General features: G+C 35.9%; 1 pseudogene; it reads right to left on the bottom strand.

The window, feature by feature from the left end:
* Window positions 1–259: 259 nt before the first annotated feature.
* Window positions 260–8,239, bottom strand: LOC149546373 (uncharacterized; annotated as a pseudogene).
* Window positions 8,240–12,552: the final 4,313 nt, after the last annotated feature.

Genomic DNA, 12,552 nt, shown 5'->3' with positions numbered 1-12,552 from the left:
TAAATATAATAAATATGAAAACTTTATAGTTAAAAAGTAATTGAATAATAAAGTGTTCTAATTAGACAAACAAATTAAAAAGACATTAGAAGACCTAATAATTATGGTAACACTTACATTGTAACCACTCTATTTTAACTATTGTTTCATAAACTTGTCTAGGAAGCTTTTTTAAACGATTAGTAACCACTCTCTAGTACCCTTTTAACTGTCATACTCCACTCAACATTAACACGATTTTACGATTTTGAAGCTTCGTCTAAACATTATTGTTAGATCCGTGAGACCCACTTTTATTTTGGGTGTTATCTTCTGTACGGCACTTGCACTTGAAGAAGATATCACTCCACTTGCGTTTGCAGCTGCGCAACGAATCCAAAGGCCCCCATTTTTCAAGTTTCATCCACACCGACACGATCAGTAACATAAGGAAATAGACCATTCAGATAATTGAGTCTCGCCTTCGTCACCGAAAACTTGGCAACCATGTAGAAGAAGGTCAAATTAGCACAGGTGCAGATGAACAAGCACGACCCAAGAACCACCCAACCCAGCTTCGGAGCTTTCTCAGCGAGCATGGCATAAACTGCAAGCATGAAGCCGTAAGCGGTAAAGGCAAACGTGGCGCAGACCAATAGGTTGGTGACACAGGAACAACACCTTATCTCCCGTTGTGATAGGTGTACTCATCTGCCACATCAGCACCACAAAGAGCGACAGAAAGAATGCCACGCAATCAAAGATGAGAAAAAGCTTGAAGGTGTCCAATCCAAGTAGAAGCGGTGACCCTTGTTCGTCCTCGAAATCGCCAGGAACAGTGAAAGCCGCGGTGAATGACATTGTGGCTAACAGAACCGCCACAACTAACTCAGTGTTGCGCCGGTCGTCAAATGTTTTGTCCACCATCTTTACTGCAACCTCGTGTTTCTCTGCGCTCACCTTTGGAGCGCTGTACAGGAATGGCTTGTGCCTGGCTGGATAACTAGCCAACACTGAAATGATCTTGTCAGATTCATGATACTGTGTGTTCTCTCTCACTATGTCGACGGCTGTTAAACCTTCTTCATTAACAGCCAATTTGTTTATCCCCCTTATACCCAGCAAGGAACTCACCATCTGCAAAATGCAGAGTCTAATTCATTACATACAAATTGACGCTCCACTGGAAGTAATTAACCTTGATTAAGATTTCGTATTTTTCCTCAATAAGTTTTAGATCCTATATCCAGAGTAAACACTTTCATTCATTTCGCTTTATTTGTAACTACTTTAATAGTTCACCTGATCCAGTCAAGAAATCTTACATTGACCCAGAATGTAACTGCTGAATAGCTGATTTAGGAATTCTGTTTTCGTAAAAGCTATAAGATTCGTGAAGGAAGAAACTTACATTGAAGTTTTTCTTTCTGGCTGCAATATGAAGAGGTGAGTCTCCTTCGCGTATTTTGAAGAAAGGATCTGTGTTCTCTCTACCCACCTCTTCCTCTGGAGACTTGTCAATTCCTCTGTTGACTGGATCTAATAAACCCACATTTTGATTCAAGTAATCAACAATCCGAACTTGACTAACTTGGGCGGCTAGGTGTAGAACGTTCATTCCACAAATATTTGGTATTTCAACAGCATCCGGTCTCCCCTGTATTAACTCTTTTACCACTTCCAGATGTCCCAATTTCACTGCCACACAAAGTGGAGTTTCTTCATCGACATTAACACTGTAGCAAAGTTGGGGTTCAATCTTTGCTAACCGCCTTACTATATCCGCGTCGTTGATGAATTAAAACAGCAGCACAAAGAATGAAAACAGAGCTTAAAAAAATAGAGCAGCAAACAAGACTCAAATATATCAAAGAGCTATAAAGTTTCTTCATGTTATTACAGCTGAGAGGAATGCTCTATTTATAGAGCTCATACATATTTCTAGAGGGTTCTTGAGAAGCTTCAAGAAAGGAAGCACTCTAGAGATTTCTACATAATTTTAAATTCACATTTTGCACAAAGAGAAAAGCTCCAAGAAGCAAGTAGAAAGTTCTGGACTGTGCATTAAATGCCCAGCTACTATAATAAACATTATTTTTAACACCCCTCCATAATGTTTATTTGGAGAGAGTAGAAACATCTTTGAGCTGCAATAGATCTCTAAATTTCGTAAATTTTACAATAGACAATGCTTTTGTAAATATATCAGCAAGTTGATCTTCTGTTCCGCAAAATTGAAGCTCCACCTCTTGTCTTTCAATTAGATCTCAAACAAAATGATGATGCACTTCTATATGCTTGGACCTTGCATGATATACCAGATTTTTTGCTAGCTTGATAGTACTTTGATTATCACAAAATATTGTTGTTGGAGAGTCTTGTGGATGATGCAATTCTTCAAGTAACCTCCTAAGCCATAATGCTTCTTGAGATGCCTTTGATAAACCAATATATTCAGCTTCTGTAGATGAGAGTGACATTGTTGATTGCTTCTTGCTACTCCACGAAATCGGTCCCGATCCAAGATGGAAGATATATCCTGAAGTTGACTTTCTATCATCAATATCACCTGCATAATCAGAATCCGTATATCCAACTAAAGTAGGTTCTCCTCCATATTTGTATTCAATGCCAAGCTGATAAGTACCCTTAATATATCTTAATATTCTTTTAGCCGCTTTCCAATGTTCAATGTGTGGATCTGCCATGTATCTCGATACAATACCAACTGCATATGCAATATTTGGTCTAGCTATAGTAAGATGCAAAAGATTTCCAACAAGCTGCCTATATAATTTTCCATCCACTTTCTTTTGAGTAGAGTTAGCACCTAACTTTACTCCTATTTCACATGGTGTATTACATGGTTTACAATCACTCATATTGAATTTTTTAAGTACATCAAGAGCATATTTAGTTTGAGAGAGCATGATTCTTCCTTCTTCTTGCCATACTTGCATACCCAAAAAATAGTGCATTAGTCCTAAATCAGTTATTTCGAAAGCTTATTTGAGTTGATTTTTAGTTATCTCAATATCATGTGTGTGATCTTCTGTAATAATCAAGTCATCCACATACAATACAATGATAACAACCTTATTATCACAATATTTTACATACACATCTGGATCAGCATTACTTCTTTTAAATCCAACTTCTAGGAAGTACTTATTAATTTTTGAGAACCATTCCCTTGGTGCTTGTTTGAGACCATAGAGTGATTTTCTTAATCTACACACCAAATTCTCTTCTCCATACTTAATAAATCCTGGTGGTTGTTGCATATAAATTTCTTCTTTTAAGTCACCATGCAAAAATGCACTTTTTGCATCCATTTGAAAATTTTTCCAACCAAACTTTGTAGCTAAAACAACTATTGTACGAATGGAAGTCATCTTAGCTACTGGAGCAAAGGTTTTAGTATAGTCGATACCTTCTTCTTGTGGGAAACCTTTAGCCACTAACCTTGCTTTGTATTTTTCAATAGCTCCATCTGATGTGAGTTTGGTTCTATAGGTCCACTTGCAACCAACCACATTTTTGCCTTCTGGAAGTGTTGTTAGTTCCCATGTTCCATTCTTCATCAAAGAATTGTATTCTTCCTACATAGCTGCTTCCCATTCTTCTTTTCCTTTTGCTTCTTCATATGTGTTTGGAGTGTCAACCTGCATCACCTTAGTCATAAGAGCATAGTTAGCAAATATATATCTAGGACCTTCTTGATAAATTTTTTTGATGCTTCTAAATTTCTTTGGATTTTCATTATCACTTTCACTTGATTCTTCAACTTGAGTTGCATCCCATGTAGTGGTTTGCACACCTTGACTTTGACTATTGGTAGAAGTAGAATTTTCTTCATCAATCAAAAGTGGAAAGAAAGATAATGTTGGAGAATTATCATTCTTAACATCTTCATCAAACCATACATTTCTTTTAATATAGATTTCATTAGTTCTAGGATTGTATAACCTATATCCTTTCGATTCCTCACTATATCCAACCATTATGCACTTCTCGCTTTTCCTTTCAAGTTTGCTCCTCCTTTCATCAGGAATGTGAGCTTATGCTTTACAACTAAAAATTCTAAAATGAGATACTGTAGGCTTTCTTCCACTCCATGCCTCTTCTGGTGTTATGTTCAAAACTGCCTTAGTAGGTGTTCTATTCAAGATATATACGGTAGTATGAACTGCTTCAGCCCAAAATTTAGCTTCTAGATTTGTAGAATGAAGCATGCACCTAGCCATTTCTATTATAGTTCTATTTTTCCTTTCAGCAACACCATTTTGTTGGGGTGAATAAGAGACAGTTGATTCCTTTTTAATGCCACGTTCTTTACAAAAATCTAAAAGAGCTTTACTCATGTATTCAGTCCCTCTATCAGTTCTTAGTATCTTTAAGTACTTTCCACTTTGTTTTTCAGTCAAAGCTTTAAACTCTTTAAACTTTTCAAACACTTCATCTTTCTTTTGTAGAAAATACACCCAAATTCTTCTACTATAATCATCTATAAAAGTGAGGGTATACCTTGATCCTCCAATTGATGATGTTTTGAAAGAACCCATTACATCACTATGGACTAAATGTAGAGGAGCTTTTGCTCTCCATGATTTACCTTGAGGGAAACTTTCCACATGTTGTTTTCCCATTACACATCCTTCACACACCTTAGGGCTTAATGATATCTTTGGCAGCCCATGCACCATTTGTAATTTCTCCATAAGCTTGAGACTTTGAAAATTGATGTGCCCCAAATGTTCATGCCATAACCTGCTTATATCATCATATTGGGCAATAGCACACATGTTTATCTCCACATTTAGAAGTAAATTCTTGAAATTTATATAATCCATTCTCCATTTTACCAATTGCAATGACTCTATAATTATCATTGACATCCTTGATTAAGCACTTATCATTGTAGAATTCTATTTTATGTCCTTGACTTGCAATTTGAGATACTAAAAGCAGATTTGTTTTTAATTCAGGGACTAATTTCACATTTTTGAACAGACCATTATCAACTTTGACATTACCAGTCCCTTTAACTTCTAAAGCACTATTATCCCCCAAATATATTTTCTCTATATTATTTTCACTTATTGATTCAAATTGATTCTCATTATGAGACATGTGTTGTGTAGCACCAGAATCAATAACCCAATCTTCTTTGAAAGTATTATTTTCTTTAAGTGCAACACAAAATGCATTTCTTTTAGAATCTCCTAATTTTGGATAATTATTTACTTTCTTTTCTACATCTCTTTTCTTCTTGAAACATTCATTTGCCTTATGACCCATTTTACCACAATAATGACATTTCCATTTACTTCTATTATGATCTATATATGAAATATTCTTATTTTCATTCTTCCAATTTCTTTCTTTGGATTCATTTTCTTGTGACTTGTTATAATATTGTTTTCTTTTTATTACAAATGCTTGAGATTCACCATGAAATGATTCTTTTTCTTTAACTTGTCTTTTTTCTTCTTGAACCAACTTAGCACACAATTCTTCTAATTTAATACTTTTTAATTTATCTGCAGTATCTAAACCCCTTATAAATGATTGATAAGATCCTGGAAGACTTTGTAATATAATTTGCACAAAATCTTTATCATCTATATCTTTTCCAAGAGAAGCAAGCTCATTTTTCTTTTCCTTTAACTTACTTAAATGTGGGACTATCTCTTGTGAGCTTGATAATTTCAAATTGTATAATTCAGTTGTGAAAGATAAGATCCATAGATCACCTGAATTTTGATATAAATCTTTCAAAATCTCCCAAACTTTGACTCCACTTCTCTCATTACGAACTTCTGGAAAAACTTCTTCTGAAAGTGTAAGCTTGATTAGTGTTGCTGCCCTCTTGTCCCTTTTATCCCAATTATCTTGATCATTTCCTGGATTCGTAGGCCTTTCTTCACTACCAGTCACAATATCATAAAGATTTTGAAGGGTTAGAGTGATTTCAACATGAGATACCCAATCATAATAATTTTTTTCATTTAATTTAACTATAGGCAAAGTCACACCAAGTGATTCCATTGTTAAATTCTCTCCCTTTTTTAGATAAGAATGAAAGATATTTAAAAACTTGAATGCCCAAGCTTGAAACTGAAAAAATCTCACCAATTTGTTGAAGAAAAAATCTTTTCTTTTGCTGCAATATCCTTCCTTTGATGTAGTTTTTTTTGTCCCAAACCAAACTGCTGTTCACTCCTTAGTTACAACCTGCAAATATAAAGATTCACACAAGAAAAACACATATATTCATTCCAAAAGCATCATACATTCATAGCCCAAAGAACTGAAAATGCTCTGATACCATGATGAATTAAAACAACAGCACAAAGAATGAAAACAGAGCTTAAAAAAACAGAGCAGCAAACAAGACTCAAATATATCAAAGAGCTATAAAGTTTCTTCATGTTATCACAGCTGAGAGGAATGCTCTATTTCTAGAGCTCATACATATTTCTAGAGGGTTCTTGAGAAGCTTCAAGAAAGGAAGCACTCTAGAGATTTCTACATAATTTTAAATTCACATTTTGCACAAAGAGAGAAGCTCCAAGAAGCAAGTAGAAAGTTCTGGACTGTGCATTAAATGCCCAGCTACTATAATAAACATTATTTTTAACATTCCTGCGAGCAGCTATATGTAAGGCTGTATCTCCATTTTTGTACTTCTCCTGGATTAAATATTTTGCATCTGGCAGCCCTATTATATAATCCATCAGATCTGTAAAAGGGACACCCAAATTCTTTAGCTTAAATTAGATAAGATCTTTTTTTAAAATAGCGAAAGGTAACGTATGCTTAGTTGACCAGTGATAAACTAAAAAAACATAAAGTCACTGATGGTTCTTTCCGTGGGAATCCTGTCCTGCTGGTATTGGTGGAGTGGCTCGTTGTAGTGCTGGGGATGTTAAATTTTTCTTCTCAGTTCATAAGGGTGATTATACTAATAATCTCATGGAAGCTCAGACTATTTTATATACTGTGGAACAGTGTTGCTTGCGGGGATGGAGTAAGATTATCTGTGAGTTTGATTCCCAGGTGGTGGTGAACATGCTTTCTTCGCAAGAGCTTGAGGATGTTGGTTGGCAGATAGTTATTAAGCAGATAATTTTCTTCTCTTCTTCTTTTCAATTCATTAGGTTCACGTATATTCCTCGTGAATGGAATAGAACTGCTGATTGTTTAGCCAAATGGGCTTCTAGTCATGATCCGGGTTGGAATATTAGGGATAGGAAGCAACTGTCCTTTGAAATGGTGCAAGAATTTGATGATCTTGTTGCCCACGATCGAGCTCCTTGTTGAGCTCTCCTTGTTGTATTCCTTTCTGTCTTAATAAATTTTTACCCCTCTTTTTGCAAAAAAAACATAAAGCAGCCCTAATCCCTCAAAAACTAAATAATTTTCTTTTAAAAAAGAGCAGTATATATGCAGTACATCAAACAGCTATCAAAATCAAAGCTGAATAACCAGTGGATTATAGATTGATATTTATGGAGCTAAGGGTTCAAAAATAAGGTTATCTATCTTTTAAATTTGTCTTTATAGATACATGTATATTAAGATTATGCACTGATGAAAATTTGATTTGAGATAGAATCATTCCTAACTATTCAGTTTTACGAGTAGAAAACAACCAAATCTGAATAGACACGGGAAAGGAAAAAAATTTTATCTCAGAAAATATAATGGATACTATTAGAAACGAATACGCCAAAAAAATCCTTAAAATCTAAAGAGACTTACCTAAATCTCCTCTGTTTATTGCAACATATAAACAGGTTCTCTCGTCCGCCGTCTTTTGACGTAGACTTGACGGATGTGCGTAAAATAGCGCCTCCACTGTGGCTAAATCGCCGCTTTGGCAAGCTTTGAACAGAGCCGTCTCGTTACGCTTGTTGCAGACATCCACACCTGCAGTTTCTCTTGGTTTGAGTAGAATCTCTACAACTTTGAAGAAACCACCCTGAGCAGCCAAGTGCAACGGCGTATTTCCTTGGACATTGGTAGCCTTCAAAAGCAGAGGATTAAGTTTCAGGAGCTCTTCAACGACTGACAGATTTCCTACGCTCGCAGCCAAATGGAGAAGAGTATTTCCCCCTCCTGGTGTAACACTATTTACAACTTCTCTGAGTTGTGACCTATCAAATTTTAATCCAGGGCTTACTGCGACGTTGTACGCCTCCCGATCGATCCCTCTTCTGACTTCTTCTCTGGCTTCTTTTCTCTCAGTTGCCATGGCAAATTTCTCTTTTGCCGCCTACAACACTGGCCAAGATACTGCACAGTCTTCTACGCTACATTATAATCTCGTTAAATAAGTCGACCTACGGTATTATGGCGTCTATACAGAAGTTTCTTCGCTGTTGTCATAGAAGTTTTGTTTTTATTTCAAATTTCGAGGTATGACAACTCTTATTTCCATACAATCCTTCCTTAGATTCACCTCTTCAACTATTTGTTTTTCACGGGACTACTGAAGTTGCATTTACAGGAGTAGGTGGGGATATGCATAAACTTGTACCTCATAGTTGCCATGCCAAATTTTTGTTCTTGCTGCATTTAACGCTGGGAAAACTACCTCTTTTATATACAGCATTAAGCAATGCTTAATGCAGAATTACGATGTGAAATATATAGGGCTGCCCATAGGTATTAGGTGGAGTAATAGACTCGCTTTAAAGATAAGAGAAATATGAACAAACGAGGGCAAGAGAGGGTCCATCCAGGACACTAACCCCATGACTGTGACCTCTCAGAAAAGTACCAAATATTACAGTGACTGTTGACGTCTCTGTTTTGCTATTCATGATCAGTTGACATGACATTTGGTTTTTATCGTTGCCACCCAAGATAGCTCTTTATCATGTCATTAAACAATCCAACATGTGTTATTATGGTGTGAACAGGTACGGAGCACAATAAATGGCAACGGCTAAAACGTAAATTATTTTGCGTGGTACATGCCCTGTATGTCGATGGCTATGCCGCCTGCAGTTTGGACGGACCTGCTGTGCTCTCATATAGTCTGCCAAATATTGCATCCGTCTAATACTGGAGACTGTGTACTTTGAAATGTTGCAAATTTATTAATAAAATGTATTAAAAATTAACATTGCGTTTTTGGAAAATGTATTACAAATCTAATATTGGTTTTTTAGAGCCAAACTTTTCTTAATGTTTTTCAGCGTGTAGCAGCGTATAATATAGAATAAGAAATAAAATATAAAATATGTTATTCATTAAGATATAATTAGATTTTATTAATAATATAAAGATTGTTTTTAAGTTAAAGGAATATTAAATAATATTAAATAATAAAATAAATTATATTATATTACATTTTAAAATTAATTAATTTAAGAATAATGATAGTAAATAAAAGAATATAATAGTTTTGATTTATATCTATTATATTAATTTAATAAGAAAATTATTTAAGTTATTTATATTATTTAAAAGTTGAAAATTGGAATAGAAATAATGTTAGTAATTTATAAGTATTAAATATTTTTTAAAAGTTAGTAATTTTGATTTTGCTATCAATTGAAGGATTAAATTATATAATTTTCTTGCATTCAACATGTTCAGACTTAGAAGGAGGACAGTCTCACCTTCCATGAAAACTATGTGATATAATTGCATTTATTTTAGTATTTTTAGTGCTAGTCATTGCTTTGTTATATTTCTAAATAGGTATGTTCATTTGTCCATGGAGATTTTGGAGTGGAGGAATATGTTGCATTTGTCAAATTATATGAGTATAGAATATATGAGAAATTTTTTTAAAGAGCCATATTTTTTTTTATAGTACAAATGTTTCTTGATTATATGAGTTTTATATCACTTTTAAAACAAGTGCCATGCAGTGGTTAAGTAATAAAAATAGATATACAATGCTTGATATTTCTTATATAATTTTATATTAATTTATTATTTGAATCTATAATGCATAAACTATTACATTTTAAAAATATTATAATATGAACTACAAATATATTTTTATATAAACACATTTAAATAGAATTAAAATAATGCACGTTATAAATTATATATGTTTATATTAAATTTATTAATTGAAATATATAATAATAACAATTATTTTAAAATGTATTCTATATTAAAAGTTAGTACTTGAATTCTAAAAATCTAAACTATAATAATATATTATTATAATATATAAGCAACAAGTACATTATGATTTAAAAAATGCTATTGGAATCATCCATATAAGATTTAAATATCTTTAGCCAATAAATTGAATAACAAATAATTTTATAATTTTATAAAGTTAAAAGGTTACACACAAGTAGTTCAGAAGCATTTGTACTATACCTATGGATTGTGGAAAACATAGCTCTTATTGGTATCTATTTTGTTGATGATTCTTCAGGACTATGGAAAACATACTCTGTGTCTTCAGGACTGGTCTGTGGCATTTGCTTGCCTGATTCTTCCTCCCAGTTAGTCAATGGGCATTTTGTTGATGATTCTTTTCTTACTCTTCTTGAAGATGAAGAAAACATTAAAAATGCTTTAATTTGTCAAGACACTTTTTGTCAAGCCTCTGGCTCTGCCATTCAATGGCATAAAACGCTTTGCTACCAACAGTCTTTTTTGCTAGCTCCACCTTGGCTCAGCCAATTCCAATGGAAATGGGTTACTCATGGAGAAATCTTCCGCTTTCTTGGCATTCCCTTTGCTTTCCAAGCTTCCCCTATGGAACTTTGGAATTCTGTGCTTACAAAGATTAGCAAAAAGCTTGATTATTGGATCACTAAGCCGCTTTCTCTTGCTGGTAAATTCCAGATTTGTTCTAAGATTTTGGCTACCACCCATGTGTATTATTCTTCTTGTTGGGCTCCCTCCAAAGCTTCCTATCTCAAATTAGAACATTTTCTCAGAGATTTTTTTTGGGCCTTTGGTTTTGATCATCATGGTTCTCACAGAGTTGCTTGGGATTTCTGTTGTCTCCCAAGGGAATCTGGGTGTCTCGGCCTGCTTTCCACTCGGAAGAAAGGCCTTGCCCTCTGTCTAAATGGATTATCAGAGCTATTTCTGGAGATGGAGCTTGGAAAATTCTTGTTAGGCATTGCATCTCTTCAGGCTTCCCTGCTAACAGACCGACGTGGAAGGGGATTGGTTTTCAGACCCTTCTCACTATGTGTGAACCAATGGTCATACAGGGCTCTTTTGTTATAAAGAGCATCTGGAAAGCTTGGGAAGCTGTTAACCCTTGGCTTTGTTGGGCTGGTGATGAGTTTCGCAATGAGCTGTCCTTAAATCAACAGAACATTTGGTGGTCTCCCCTGTTTGCCTTCCACGATACTCCTCTTGCCAAGACTCAAGGTGCCAGTGCTCTGCATTTCTTTAAACATGGCATCCGCACTAGCAAGGATATTTTTTCACGAGTCACCATGAATTTCAGGTCATGGGAGGATATGCAAGTTCAATACCGCCTTGTTCGTGCCGATCACCAGACTTACGACCTTCTGTTTTCTTCCATCCTTGTGCACTTACTTCATAAAGTGGGGATTTAGTCTGTTCGTCCTTAGTGGTATGATTGGAAGTGGTTTCTTGCCACTCCATTTACCAATTATAAGCCCAATATGGGTTATAGATGGCTTTCGCCCCACCTTCCGATGGTGGACACACTTAATCAACGGTGGCATTTGCATTCTTCACTTTCTTAATGGAGAAAACAGTTCAACACCATTTGGAGTGCCATTACAGAACCTAAGATTGCTCACTTTGCTTGGTGCCTTGCCTTCCAAGGTCATCCCCTGGGGCCTCAACTCAAGCACATTGGGGTTCTTGATCCCAGATGCCCCTTTTGTGGCCAACCTAAGTCCTTTTTGCATATTTTTTGGTTTTGCAAGCTTGCTCAGAATTATTGGCACTGGATTCATGATTTTTTCAAGCCTTTCAGGCCTAAACCTTTTTCATGGCACATGATCCTGCTGGGTGATTCCCCCATAATTCCTCGAAAGTTTTCCCAGATTTGGCATACCTTCAGGATGGAAATTTTGTTTTCTCTATGGAAATATATGAATGCAGTGTTATTCACTCATAGTTTTTTGGATGTTAACATTGCAATGTACACTAAGGCATGCATTTGTAACAATGTCATTATGCAGATATAGGTGCAAGCTAATAAAGTTTCCCTGGAGGTTGCACACTTACAGGAATTGTTAAATCATTGGGGCAATGCTCCTTGCACCATTGCCAGAGTGCCTCCGGATGCCTTGGCTGATGCCTCCTTGTCTCGCGGTCATCGTTCCCGACGCCAGTCCTCTGGCTGCCATTCTCACACGCCGCGCTCCCTGGGTCCCTGCCACCGCTCTCCCAGCGGTGGTCATGGCAATTGGAGGCGCAACTCTGCTTCCCATCCCCGTGGTGGTTCTAGCTGGTCCCCAGCTCCCCCCCTTGGGCAGGCTTCTGGCCGGTCTCCAGCTCCTCCTCGTGGACGGGCGCACTCTGGCAAGTTTCCTCGGCTGGCCTTGGCAATTTCTCCTTCACGGCCATACAAGAAGGATACGAAGACTGCAACTA

The sequence above is a fragment of the Cupressus sempervirens genome, chromosome 7 (assembly GCF_028749045.1).
Source record: "Cupressus sempervirens isolate cs-2001-9-10 chromosome 7, ASM2874904v1, whole genome shotgun sequence".
Taxonomy (NCBI): Eukaryota; Viridiplantae; Streptophyta; class Pinopsida; order Cupressales; family Cupressaceae; genus Cupressus; species Cupressus sempervirens.
The sequence above is the reverse complement of the archived record's forward strand: the minus strand, read 5'-3'. Positions and strand labels throughout refer to the sequence as shown.